This window comes from Hyaena hyaena, unplaced genomic scaffold, assembly GCF_003009895.1.
Source record: "Hyaena hyaena isolate Hyena2069 unplaced genomic scaffold, ASM300989v1 scaffold_180, whole genome shotgun sequence".
In the NCBI taxonomy this organism is placed as follows: Eukaryota; Metazoa; Chordata; class Mammalia; order Carnivora; family Hyaenidae; genus Hyaena; species Hyaena hyaena.
Window position 1 is genome coordinate 2,059,634 of NW_024080811.1, and position 12,376 is coordinate 2,072,009.

The 12,376-nt window shown below is 37.8% G+C and overlaps 1 protein-coding gene and 1 pseudogene across 1 annotated transcript in view; both read left to right on the forward strand.

Moving 5' to 3' along the window:
* Window positions 1–12,376, forward strand: part of SEC22A (SEC22 homolog A, vesicle trafficking protein) — an 87,285-nt gene that overhangs the window by 50,051 nt on the left and 24,858 nt on the right. The window lies entirely within an intron of this gene.
* LOC120237367 lies at window positions 9,342–10,357 on the forward strand (annotated as a pseudogene).

The window sequence follows — 12,376 nt, forward strand, 5'->3', positions numbered from 1 at the left end:
AGGGGGATTATCTCATGACTTTTTAATTCTGCTTTCAAATATCCTGAGCCCTCAGGCAAAGCCCCTCTTCCTTTTCAGGCACAGGACAGCTGGCTCCTGTCCCTTGGTGTTTCTGCCCCTGTTCCCTAGCCAGGTTAACTTTATTCCAGCAGGAGTTCAATTTTGAGCTAGTTAGCCTGCCAAAAAGAAACAGAGGCAATTTGGAGACCACTGACTGAAAAAGTTAATAAGTAAGATATTCTCTTCCCCCTGACTTTTTTTTTTTTTTTTTTTTTTTATTGTTGTGGAAAGAACAGTGGTGTAGATGTGTGAAGAGTTAGTTTTTATTTGTGGATGAAAGAGAGAGGGTTGTCCTGCTCAGCTTCTGATTAGCTCTATGACCTTGAGTAGTTCACTTTAGTTTCTGGTCCTCAGTCTCATTACTGATAAAATGAAGGAGAAGGTTAGATTTGGTGAGTATTTCTCAAAGTATGGGGCAGGTTTATCACTGGTTACACAGTAAATGACTTTAGGTGGTAGAATGATAAATGTTTTGAATTTTAAGAGTTATATATTTAATGTTTATTAATATATAATAAATAACTATTTGGTAAGAGATACTAGTATCTGTTAATGATAGAGATATAGAATTGTTTGTTTATTTTTCAGAGAGAGGTGGGGGGAGGGAAGGAAGGGCAGAAATAGGGAATGGAATCCAAAGCAGCCTGTCCCCTGTCAGTGCCAAAGCCCAGCGCAGGGATCAAACCCTCGAATTGTGAGATCATGACCCGAGCTGAAGTCAGATGCTCAACTGACTGATCCACCTAGGCACCCCTAAAATTTTCCTTTTAAAATAAATAAATTTTAATAAAATGTCAACTTTATGTAATAATGGTATAATTAGTATTTAGAGTTGGCAAAAATTGTGAAGATCGTTTTCTGTAGTTACAAATATCGTCGGTTGTAGCAAATTAATAAGTAAGGGGAGAGAACAGATCTGGGTAGAGAAAAGTATTTGTGCTGTAGAGCCTTACCATCCCTGATTCAAAAGACAGTATACAATTGTGAAACCTGGACCTTAGACCCTCATTACTTTTAAGTTAAAAGCCAGACAAGGCTGTTGTATCTCACAAAACCGATTAAAGAAAGTAATTTCTGGGGCACCTGGGTGGCTCAGTCAGTTAAGCATTCTACTTTTGATTTAGGCCCAGGTCATGATGTCACAGTCATGGGATCAAGCCTTGCATCAAACTCTGTGCTGAGTGTGGAGCCTGCTTGGGATTCTCTCTCTCTCTCTCTCTCTCTCTCTCTCTCTCTCTCAGCCTCTTTCTCTTGCTCTCTCAAAATAAATAAATAAACATTTAAAAAAAAAATAGTTTCTTTCAGACACTCAGATATCTTATCCCTCATTTTCTCAACTGATTCTTTCCTTCTCCCTCTTCTATTTCATAACTTCAGAGCTAAGGAAAGTAGTATAAACTATAGCTTTTCATGCTTTTGAGCTGCTAGAACTGGCTCATGCCTGCCTCAATCCCTAAGTGTTTTTTTCCCTCTGATCAGTACTGTCTTTGCCTCATTGCAGTTGTTTAGGGTTCAGAAGAACAATAATCTGATTAAATGGATTACCACTTACATGCAACTGGCTGATAGCTTTGAGATTACTCAGCCTGTTTACACTTAAAAAGACATTACAGAACAAAATGTAACTCATGAATACAGAAATCTCCTCAATAAGATACTAGTAAATTGAATCCAGTGACATATAAAAAGAATTATATACCACAGCCAAGTGGATTTATTCCAGGTATGCAAGGCTGGTGCAGCATTCAACAGTTAGTTAATGTAATCCGTCACATCAACAGGCTAAAGATGAAAAATCATATGATCCTGTCTTGGATCCAGAAAAAGCATTTGATAAAATCCAATACCTATTCATGAACCCATCTCAAACTAGGTATAAAGGGAAGCTTCCTCAACTTGATAAAGAACATCTATAGAAACTCTACAACTAACAGCATACTTGATTAGAAACTAGATGCTTTCTCCCCAAGATCAGAAAGAAGACAAGGATGTTCTCTCTAACCATTCCTATTCAACATTGTATTGAGGAGCCTACTTAATGCAGTAAGACAAGAAAACAGAAGGTATACAGATAGGGAAAGAAGGAGTACAACTGTCTTTATTCACAGATGTTCTGATTATCTATGTAGATAATCCCAAAGACTTGACAAATTCCTAGAATTCATAACTGATTATAGCAGTTATAGGATCCAAAGTTAACATATAAAAGTCAGTTACTTTCCTATATACCAGCAAGGAACAGTTGACATTTGAAATTTAAAAAACAATACCATTTATATTGGCACACCCCTCCCCCAAAATGGGGCACTTCAGAATAAATCTGACAAAACATATATAATATCTGTATGAGAAAAATTGTAAAACTCTGATAAAAGAAATCAAAGAAGATCTAAGTAAATGGAGGCACATTTCATGTTCATGAGTGGGAAGACTCTTTGTCAAGATGTCAGTTCTTCCCAGCTTGATCTATAGATTCAGCACAATCCCAGTCAAAATCCCAGCAAGTTATTTTGTAGATACTGACAAAGTGATCCTAATATGGACAGGCAAAAGATGGAATAGCCAACACAGTACTGACGAAAAGGAAATCAAAGGATCAAAGGACTGACACTACCCAACTTCAGAACTTACTGTTAGACTGTAATAAGACAGTGAGGTATTGGCAAAACAATAGACATATGGATCAGTACAACAAAATAGTTCAGAAACATAAGTACAATCAACTGATCTTTGACAAAGGTGCAAAAGCAATTCAGTGGAGAAAATAATCTTTCAACAAATGGTGCTGGAACAGCTAGACATTCACATGCAAAAAAAAGAAAAAAAAGTCTGGACGCAAATTTTATACCTTGAATTTAAAAAGCTAACTCAAAATGGATCACAGACCTAAATGTAAGGTACAAAACTTTTAAGAGATAACAGAAGAAAGCCTGGATGACCTTGGGTTTGGTAATGACTTTTTAGATACAACACTAGAATCATGATCCATGAAAGTTTTAAAAGTTTTGTCCTGTGAAGGTCATTAAGAGAATGAGAATATAAACCACTGAGAATACAAGCCACAGACAGGACACATCTGACCAATGACTTGTATCCAAAACATACAAAGAACTCTTAAAACTCAAGAAAGTCAATGCAGTTAAAAATTGGACAAAAGAACTGAACAGATACCCCACCAAAGGAGAAATCTGAGTGGCAAAAATCGTATTAAAAGACATCCAACATTATATGTTACTAAGGAATTACAAATTAAAACAACAGTAAGATACTACTAAACTATTAGAGTGGCAAAATCCTAAACACTGTAGTGAGGATATGTAACAATACGAAGTCTTCATTCATTGCTGGGGGGAGTGCAGAATGGCAGTCACTTTGGAAGACAGCTTGGCTGTTTCTCACAAAATGAAGCCTAGCCTTACTGTGTGATCCAGGAATCATACTCCTATGTATATTTACCCAAATGAATAGAAACCTTCTAACCACAAAAAACCTGTACATGACTGTTTATATCCTCTTTATTCATAATTTCAAAAAATCAGAAGCAACTAAGATGTCATTCAAAAGGTGAAAGAATAAACAAGCAATCTGTACAATTGAGTGGTATTCAGTAAGAAAAAGAAATACATTCTTAAGCTACAAATAGGCATGGCTAAACCTACGGCACCAGGTTGGCTCAGTCGGTTAAGTGCCTGACTTCAGCACAGGTCAGGATCTCATGACTTGTGAGTCCCAAGTCCCATGTTAGGCTCTGTGCTGACAGCTCAGAACCTGGAGCCTGCTTCGGATTCTGTGTCTCCCTTTCTACCTGCCCATCTCCCATTCTCTGTCTCTCTCTCAAAAATAAAATAAAAACATTTTAAAAATATTTTAAAAGACATGGCTAAACCATAAATGTATAATGCTTAATGAAAGAGGCCAGTCTAAGAAAACTGCATACTTACATGATTCCAGCTATAAGACATTCTGGGAAAGGCAAAATTCTAGAGACAGTAAATGAAAGGATTAGTGGTTGCCAGGGGTTTGGGGGGAGGCAGGAAGGGATGAATAGTTGGGACATGGGATTTTTAGGGTAGTGAAACTATTCTGTATTTTACTGTAAAGGTGAGTATGTCATTATACATTTATCAAAACCCAAAGAATGTAGAACACGGAGTGAACCCTAATGTAAACTGTAGACTTTAGTTAATGATAATGTGTCACTGTTGGCTCATCAGTTATAACAAATGTACCACATTAAAGTAAGAGGTTAATGAGGAAACGGTGAACAGGGGAAAGAGCCAGGTATATGGGAACTCTTTGTAGTACACTCTCTGGTTAATTTTCTGTAAACTGTCCTAAAAACAAAAATCTATTAAACACACATACACACACACACACACACCAACATTAAAGACCAGAAAGGGAGGAGCATTCTCTGGACTTTAATTTTCATTAGATGCAGCTCCACTTTGCAGTTAAAGTTCAGCTTGTTGCACCCAGCCAGCTTTTAGGATTTGGTGGATCAGCTTTCTCTTCTCATGAAGGAGCTAAGCCTTCTCCTTCACACAGGCCAGGAGGAGATGTCAGGGGCCCAGCCAGAGTGGAATGTGTCCAGGAATGTGATTCATGTTTTAATGTCCAGTGTACAGCTTTGTGCCCTCTGAGAATAGTGGCCATTTGAGAGAGCTAGAGACCCTCTGACCCTGCATCCACCAGTCCCTCTCAGCTCAGCCCCAAGGACTTCCCACCAAAGATGACCTGGGAAAATAACTAAATTAAAAGTAATCAAAAATATCTTCTTCTTTTAAAAAAATGTTTTTTAATGTTTATTTCTGAGAGAGAGAGAGAGAGAACATGAGCAGGGGAGGGTCAGAGAGAGAGGGGGAGACACAGAATCTGAAACAGGCTCCAGGCTCTGAGCTAGCTGTCAGCACAAAGCCCGATGCGGGGCTCGAACCCACGAACCGTGAGATCATGACCTGAGCTGAAGTCAGATGCATAACTGACTGAGCCACCCAGGCGCCCCTAAAGTATCTTCTAATCTTTATTACTTTGCATAAGGAAACTCTGGAATGATAAACTTATAAATGCAGTAAAACTGGATAGATGGGAAGCAGTGTAGGAATGACTCTTCACAGTTTATATTATTATTTAATAATGTTATGGGGCGCCTGGGTGGCTTAGTCGGTTAAGCGTCCGACTTTCTCTTAGGTCATGATCTCGCGGTTCGTGGGTTCAAGCCCCGCGTCGGGCTCTGTGCTGACTGCCAGCTCGGAGCCTGTAGCCTGTTTCAGAGTCTGTGACTCCCTCTCTCTCTGACCCTCCCCTGCTCACGCTGTCTCTCTCTCTCTCTCCTAGAAATAAATAAAAATATTAAAAAAAGTTATATTATTTTTATTTTTTGAACCATACTTGTTCAGATTTTAAGTTATAAAAATGAGTATTAGCACCTGTTACTTAAACTTGAAAAAAGGTGAAAATTTTTTTTTAGTGTTATTTATTTTGAGAGAGAGAGAGAGATGGTGCACACGTGTGTGGGGGAGGGCAGAGAGAGAGAGAGAGAGAGAGAGAGAGAGAAAATACCAAGCAGGCTCCACGCTGTCAGTACAGAGACCGATAGGGGGCTTGATCTCATGAACTATGAAATTGTGACTTGAACCAAAAGCAAGAGTCAGACGCTTAACTGACTGAACTACCCAGGTACCCCCTAAAAAAAGACAACTTTTGTTACCCCAACTTAATAGGTAGATTTTCAAGTAACATTTCAGTAGAGTAAAGGCAACTATTTTTGTGGGGGTTAGAAGGAGCCTGAGCATTTTCCCTGGGTTTTTTAATAGTTTGTTACTGCCTCTATGAAGGCAGTTTCCCTAGAAGCTTCAAGTTGCTTGTTTTAAATAGTTCCTTAAGACTATGATGCTGGATTGTGAGGAAAGCATGGGATAAATTACAAGTAGGGAAAAAGAGAGCTTTTTTTTTTTTTTATCAGTAGATCATTTTATAATGTGGGGACTCAATGGATGCCTGTATCTTTGAGATGTGTCTTTCTAATAGTTGATATGGAATTCTTTCTTTTTCACTGTTGTCCTAGACTAAATCTGTTCCAAACAATGTTTTCTTCTTACCTGGTATAAGGAACTGTAAATTGGTCCATATGGGATTTTTAGCAGCCTGGAAAGTGTGGACACCTCGTTACTTAGACCTTTTAGGACTGTTTTAAATCTTTGTTCCACCATAACCACCTGACGTATTCCACATACACTCATCAATAATTGAGGTTTCTAAAACAGGGATGCTCAGAGAAAAAAACAAGGAAACAGTGCAGCGTTGGGAGGAATGTAGTCCACGGTAGTTTGTCACTCGTAAGTAATTTTAAAAGATTTTCTGGCAAATTCTGACCTCACATAAATCAGAATCACTGCTTTTGGAAATTAATTGGACCAAAAGTAGAGATTCCTAGTGTTGCAGTTATTGGGGATCTTATATCAGTATAGAGGAAAGTGACTGGTGCTTGGAATTATTTTTCCATGTCTTGTTATAAGAATAATGAAGGAGCACAATGTAGCATTGGATGTATCTGCCTTCTAAGGATTCTGTGTCCTGAAAGATAGAATGGACAACAGGCAAACAGAAGAAGAGAATGGGATGTCAGAATCCAGAGGGCACTGATAAATTTAGTTTTAAGCAGAGTAGGATTAGGGGTACAAACTAGATTAATTTCAACAAGTACATCCTTTATTGCCCAAATTAATTGGAAATAAAATATATACAAAATTGGGAACCTGAGGTCTTTTGCTTTTTATTTTCCTTTCTTGGAGTCTATTTTTGTGACTTGGATGAAAGGTCCTTTTTATTCTCCCTAAAGCTGTTGAACTTAAGACATACTCTCAGCCTTCTCTGTGGTTCATCATTGTATTTTGTGTTACAAATAATCTCTAGAGTCAATCTAGATAATTTTTGGTCAGCAAAAGTTGATCTTTTTGAGATGGTGTGCTGTGTAGACTCTAGTGTAAATTCTGGGGCATGGGACTTAAACTTCCTTGCTTTGAAGTTACCTGTGGTAGAGTTACTCAGATCATGGTGGTCGTAGAGGAGGCAGAAAGGCAGTACACAGATTAAGTGGTCTCAACATTTCTTTAATACTTAATCTAAGAGCCAAAGCTTTATTTGGGGATATTTATAGATTTAGCTGAAAATATGTATTGTTTTTCCTGAGTATGAGCAGTACATTGATATTAAAGTTTACCTTTTTAAGACCATGAATTTTAACTAGTCTTTCTGAATGCTAAAAATGAAGGCCACATTTATCTTCTATATGTAAGTAGGTGCCTGAGGCACATTTAAATTTGAGAACCTATGTGAATTAACATTCCTGTATATTTTTAGCATTGTTTGAAGATTCGGCAAAAAAGTGTGTTTCTTCTTAATGAATATAACTGCTTCTTAGGGTAATAACAAGGAATTTATTAAAATATAGCACTGAAGCATTTCTTTAGGGTGTAAGTTCAAACTGGGGAGGTGGAGGATGAGTAAAGTTTTATATTAAGTTGGAAAATTTGATTTGGTGTTCATAGTCATGTGTAAATTAGATTATTTTCACTCCTTTCCTAACTTTGTTCTGAGTTTAGAGATGTTAATAGGTTTATTGTGAATTGGTACCTTGTGAATGTATAAGCTTTTATCACATTAGTTTAATATTGCCTGTGTTCCTTTAAGGAGCAGCCTTGAGACAGTGATATTAATTAGGCTAGTGTCAGTCTAGAAGTAATTTTCATGTGGTGCGTTAGAGAAAAATGGAGTATTCTGATACAGCAGTAAAAATGGTGCCCTGACATTCAGGATAGTGGGGTACCTTCTGCCAGTAACTAAGTGACCTTGGGTGAGTTGGTTATTTACCTTCTTGGATCTCATTTTCCTATTTGCAAGATGCAGGTTTTAATGTTACATAGGCTCGAGGACCACTTCAGTTACTAAAATTCTAAGACTCTCTGATTCTGAAATTGTTAGTAATGGCTAATATGAAGCAGAAGTAATAAACTTGCTTTTATTTCTTAAGTTCTTTATTTCCCTTAGATTTGTTAATACCTATTAAAATTCAGAAGTTTTTTATTTAGTGGCAGACTATCTATGCTAAGAAGCAGTGCTTGCTTGCTTTCAAAAGAAATAACAGTATATTTCCTGATTCTATGCTCAGTATTAAAGAATTGAGGGGAAAATGTATAAAGAAGAAAACAAAAATCATTTCTGAATTTTCTCTGTATTTTTATAGATATGCATATACATATACATGTATGTGTGTCATGTCCATCATATAAGTTTGCTCCCTTTCTTCCACGTAAGAGTAAAAAGTGAGTATTTCCCAATTATTAAACATTTTAATGGTATCATCCGAAAACATTGAGTGGTTATAATATAATACCTCTGCTCCTCTCTTCATCCTCACTTTTATTTTTTTAATTTTTATTTAAATTTTAGTTAATAGTGCAATATAGTTTCAGGAGTAGAATTCAGTAATTCATCACTTATATACAATACCAAGTGCTCATCACAACAAGTGCCCTCTTTAATACCCATCACCCGTCTAGCCCATCCCCCATCCACCTCCCCTTTACCAACCATCAGTTCTTTATAGTTAAGAGTCTCTGGGCACCTGGGTGGTTCAGCCAGTTAAGCTTCCAACTTCAGCTAGGTTCATGATCTCACGGTTTGTGGGTTCGAGCCCTGTGTGGGGCTCTGTGCTGACAGCTTGGAGCCTGGATCCTGCTTTGAATTCTGTGTCTCTCTCCCTCTTTGCCCTCCCCTTCTTACATGTGCGTGCATTTTTTCTCTCTCTAAAAAATAAACATTAAAACAATTTTTTTTAATTCTCTTGTGGTTTGTTTCCCTATCCTCTTCTCCCTCATCTTCCTATATGTTCATCTGTTATGTTTTTCATCCTCACCTTTAAAAAAATATTCTTTCCATTTGTTTTCAGATTTTTTGTAATGTTTATTTTTGAGAGAGAGAGAGAGGGGATGTGTGCATGCGTGCGCACGTGTGTGCAAGTGGGGAAGGGGCAGAAAGAGAGGGAGACACAGAATCTGAAGCAGGCTTCAGGCTCTGAGCTGCTCAAACCCACAAACTGCAAGATCACAACCTGAGGGGAAGTCAGACGGTAAACCGACTTAGCCGCCCAGGTGACCCTCTATTTGTTAGTTTTCAAAGCAATATTTTAGTATCCTAGCATTCCCCTAAAGGTGAAAGTGACGTTTTTAAAGTTTTTATTTGACCTTTTGGCGAGAACTGCCATCTTCCAGTAATTTGCCAAAATGACCAACACAAAGGGAAAGAGGAGAGGGACTCGCCGTATGTTCTCTAGGCCTTTTAGAAAACATGGAGTTGTTCCTTTGGCAACATACATGCGAATCTGCAAGAAAGATGATATTGTGAACATCAAGGAAATGCCCCACAAATGTTACCATGGCAAAGCTGGAAGAGTCTACAGTGTTACCCAGCATGCTGTTGGCATTGTTGTAAACAAACAAGGGCAAGATTCTTGCTAAGAGAATTCATCTACGTATTGAACACATTAAGTACTCAAAGAGCCAAGATAGCTTCCTGAAGCATGTGAAGGAAAATGATCAGAAAAAGAAAGAAGCCAAGGAAAAAGGTACTTGGGTTCATCTGAAGGGCCAACCTGCTCCACCCAGAGAAGCACACCTTGTGGGAAGCAATGGAAAGGAGCCTGAGCTGCTGGAACCCATTCCCTATCATGGCATGATAAATGTAAAAAAACAAAAAACAAAAAACAAAACAAAAAAAACCCCTCAAGATTATAAAAAAACAATAATAAATTAAATAAAAAATTTATTCGAACTCTACATCTGCCCCTAGCTTCTCTGCCCCCTCCGCTCCTGCCTTCCTCACTGTGTTGTGTCTTCCCTCACACACACTCCTATGCCCCCTCTTGAACCTCTGTCCTGCTTTCCCCCAGCTGCTAGTTATTATTCCCTCACCTGCATTCCATTTGCTTTTTCTCTGCTGGTTCTTTCTCTTAGCTCACAAACATGCTGTAGCTTGCCAGTCTTTAAAAAACAAAAAACCTCTTGATGTATGTTCCCTTCTAACTTTTTGAAAGAATAGACTGGTTGTTCCCACTTCTTTTACCTCCATTCTCTTAATCTGTTGTGATCTTTCTCTTCAGGTCTTTCAAGTACTGACCATCAAACTCACCAGTATCCTTCTGTTGCCAAATATTGCAGCCACTCTTGAGGCCTTGTCTTATGTGGCCTGTCTCATCACACGTACTGTTCAGTTTTTCGTTTTAAACGTAACTGTTTAGGGGCGCCTGGGTGGCTCAGTCAGTTAAATGCCTGACTTCGGCTCAGATCATGATCTCGTGAGCCCATGGTCTCATGGGTTCGAGGTCCGTGTCGGGCTCTGTGCTGACAGCTCACAGCGTGGAGCCTGCTTCAGATTCTTTCTCTTCTTCTTTGCCCCTCCCCAACTTGTACTCTGTCTGTCTCTCAAAAATAAAAATATTTACATTAAAAAAAATTTTTAAAGTAACTTTAATTTCAGAAAGAATATTTTAGAAAACAGAAGCAAATAAATCACTATTAATAGTTTTATTATGTTATATTATTCTTGACATTCTCTTATCCCTTCATTTCCAAGAAACAGTTTTTTCCTGTTGTAATTTTTTATCTTCCTGTTCCTCACTTTATTTGGTAAACTTCTTCTTTCACCTGTCCTTTAAACAGTGGTGTTCTCCAGTTCTGCCTCGGCTTTATAGTCTTCTTAACATTACATGTTCTCTTTGGATATTTCCATGAATGCATTTTTCAAAAAAGGTAATGTACATACACATCATCATGTACATGTACATCCTCATACAGTAAAATGTACACATGCCTAGTTTCAAATCTTTAATTTCAGAGCCTGTAATTGGCACAATAGGTAATTCTTTACCCATTTGTCTTCCCCAGGATTAACCACTGGGTTATAATCCTAGAAAGATTATATGCATATGCTAGTATATATGTTATTTGTATTTTTACTTATATAATTATTCTTTTCAAAGTATTTCAAAGTATATTTCAGAAATATAGAAAAGACATACAGAAAAGTATGTCCCCCCCCCTTTTTTTTAAAGTTTGAGAGAGAGAGCATAAGCAGGGGAGGAACAGAGAGAGATAGAGAGAGAATCCCAAGCACATTCTGTACTGTCAGCACAGAGCCCAAAGTGGGGTTCAAACTCACGAACTGTGAGATCATGACGTGAGCTGAAATCAAGGGTCTGATGCTTTACCAACGTAGCTACCCAGGTGTCCCCAGTAGTATGTTCTTCATATTTAATTGCATCTTTTCCACCTAACAGTATGTAGGGGATTATTTAATGTAAGTATTTGGAGATCTATTGCATTCATTTTAGTGGTTGCATAGCATTAAAAAAAATATGTATCCCCTTTTCCCCTCCACTGCGCATTTTATTTTAGAAGAATTCAAACTTACAGAAACATTAAAAAAAAATACAGTTAGCACCCACCTGTATACCTACCTACTCTTCTGTTTCTTTCCTGAATCATTTGAAAGTAAAATTCTAGGTATCACGACAATTTATTTCAAAATTATTCACTGTGTATGCTTTAAGGGCTAGGAATTCTCCTATATAATCACAATACTTTTATTACGTCAAAGATTTTTAAGATCAGTGTAGTATTATCTATTATAAAGTTCGTATTCAAATTTCTACAATTGACACCAAATATCCTTTATAGTGTTTTTTCTTTCTCTCTCTCTCCAGTCTAGGATCCAATCCATAATTAAGATTTATACTTGATTGTCATAGGCCTTTCATCTAACAACTATCTAAATAGATGACTAACCTAGGATCTCTAGATCTGACCCTTTACTGAAGCTGACTTAAATATCTGTGACGTATAATTATTTGTTTGTTTTTTTTTAAATAGTTTATTGTCAAATTAGTTTCCACATAACACCCTGTGCTCATCCCCACAAGTGTCCTCCTCCATGCCCATCCCCCCCCCCCACATCCATCAGTCCTCAGTTTTTGTCAGCGTTCAAGAGTCTCTCATGGTTGGCCTCTCTCCCTTTCCCCCACCATTTCCGCCCTTCTTCTCCCCCTTGTTCCTCCGTCAAGTTCCTCCTAATCCTCCTATACGTGCAAGCATATGATATTTGTCCTTCTCTGCCTGACTTATTTCGCTCAGCATAACACCCTCAAGGTCCATCCATGTTGCTACACATGGCCAGATTTCATTCTTTCTCATTGCCATGTAGTATTCCATGGTATAGATAAACCACATCTTCTTGATCCATTCATCTGTTGATGGACACT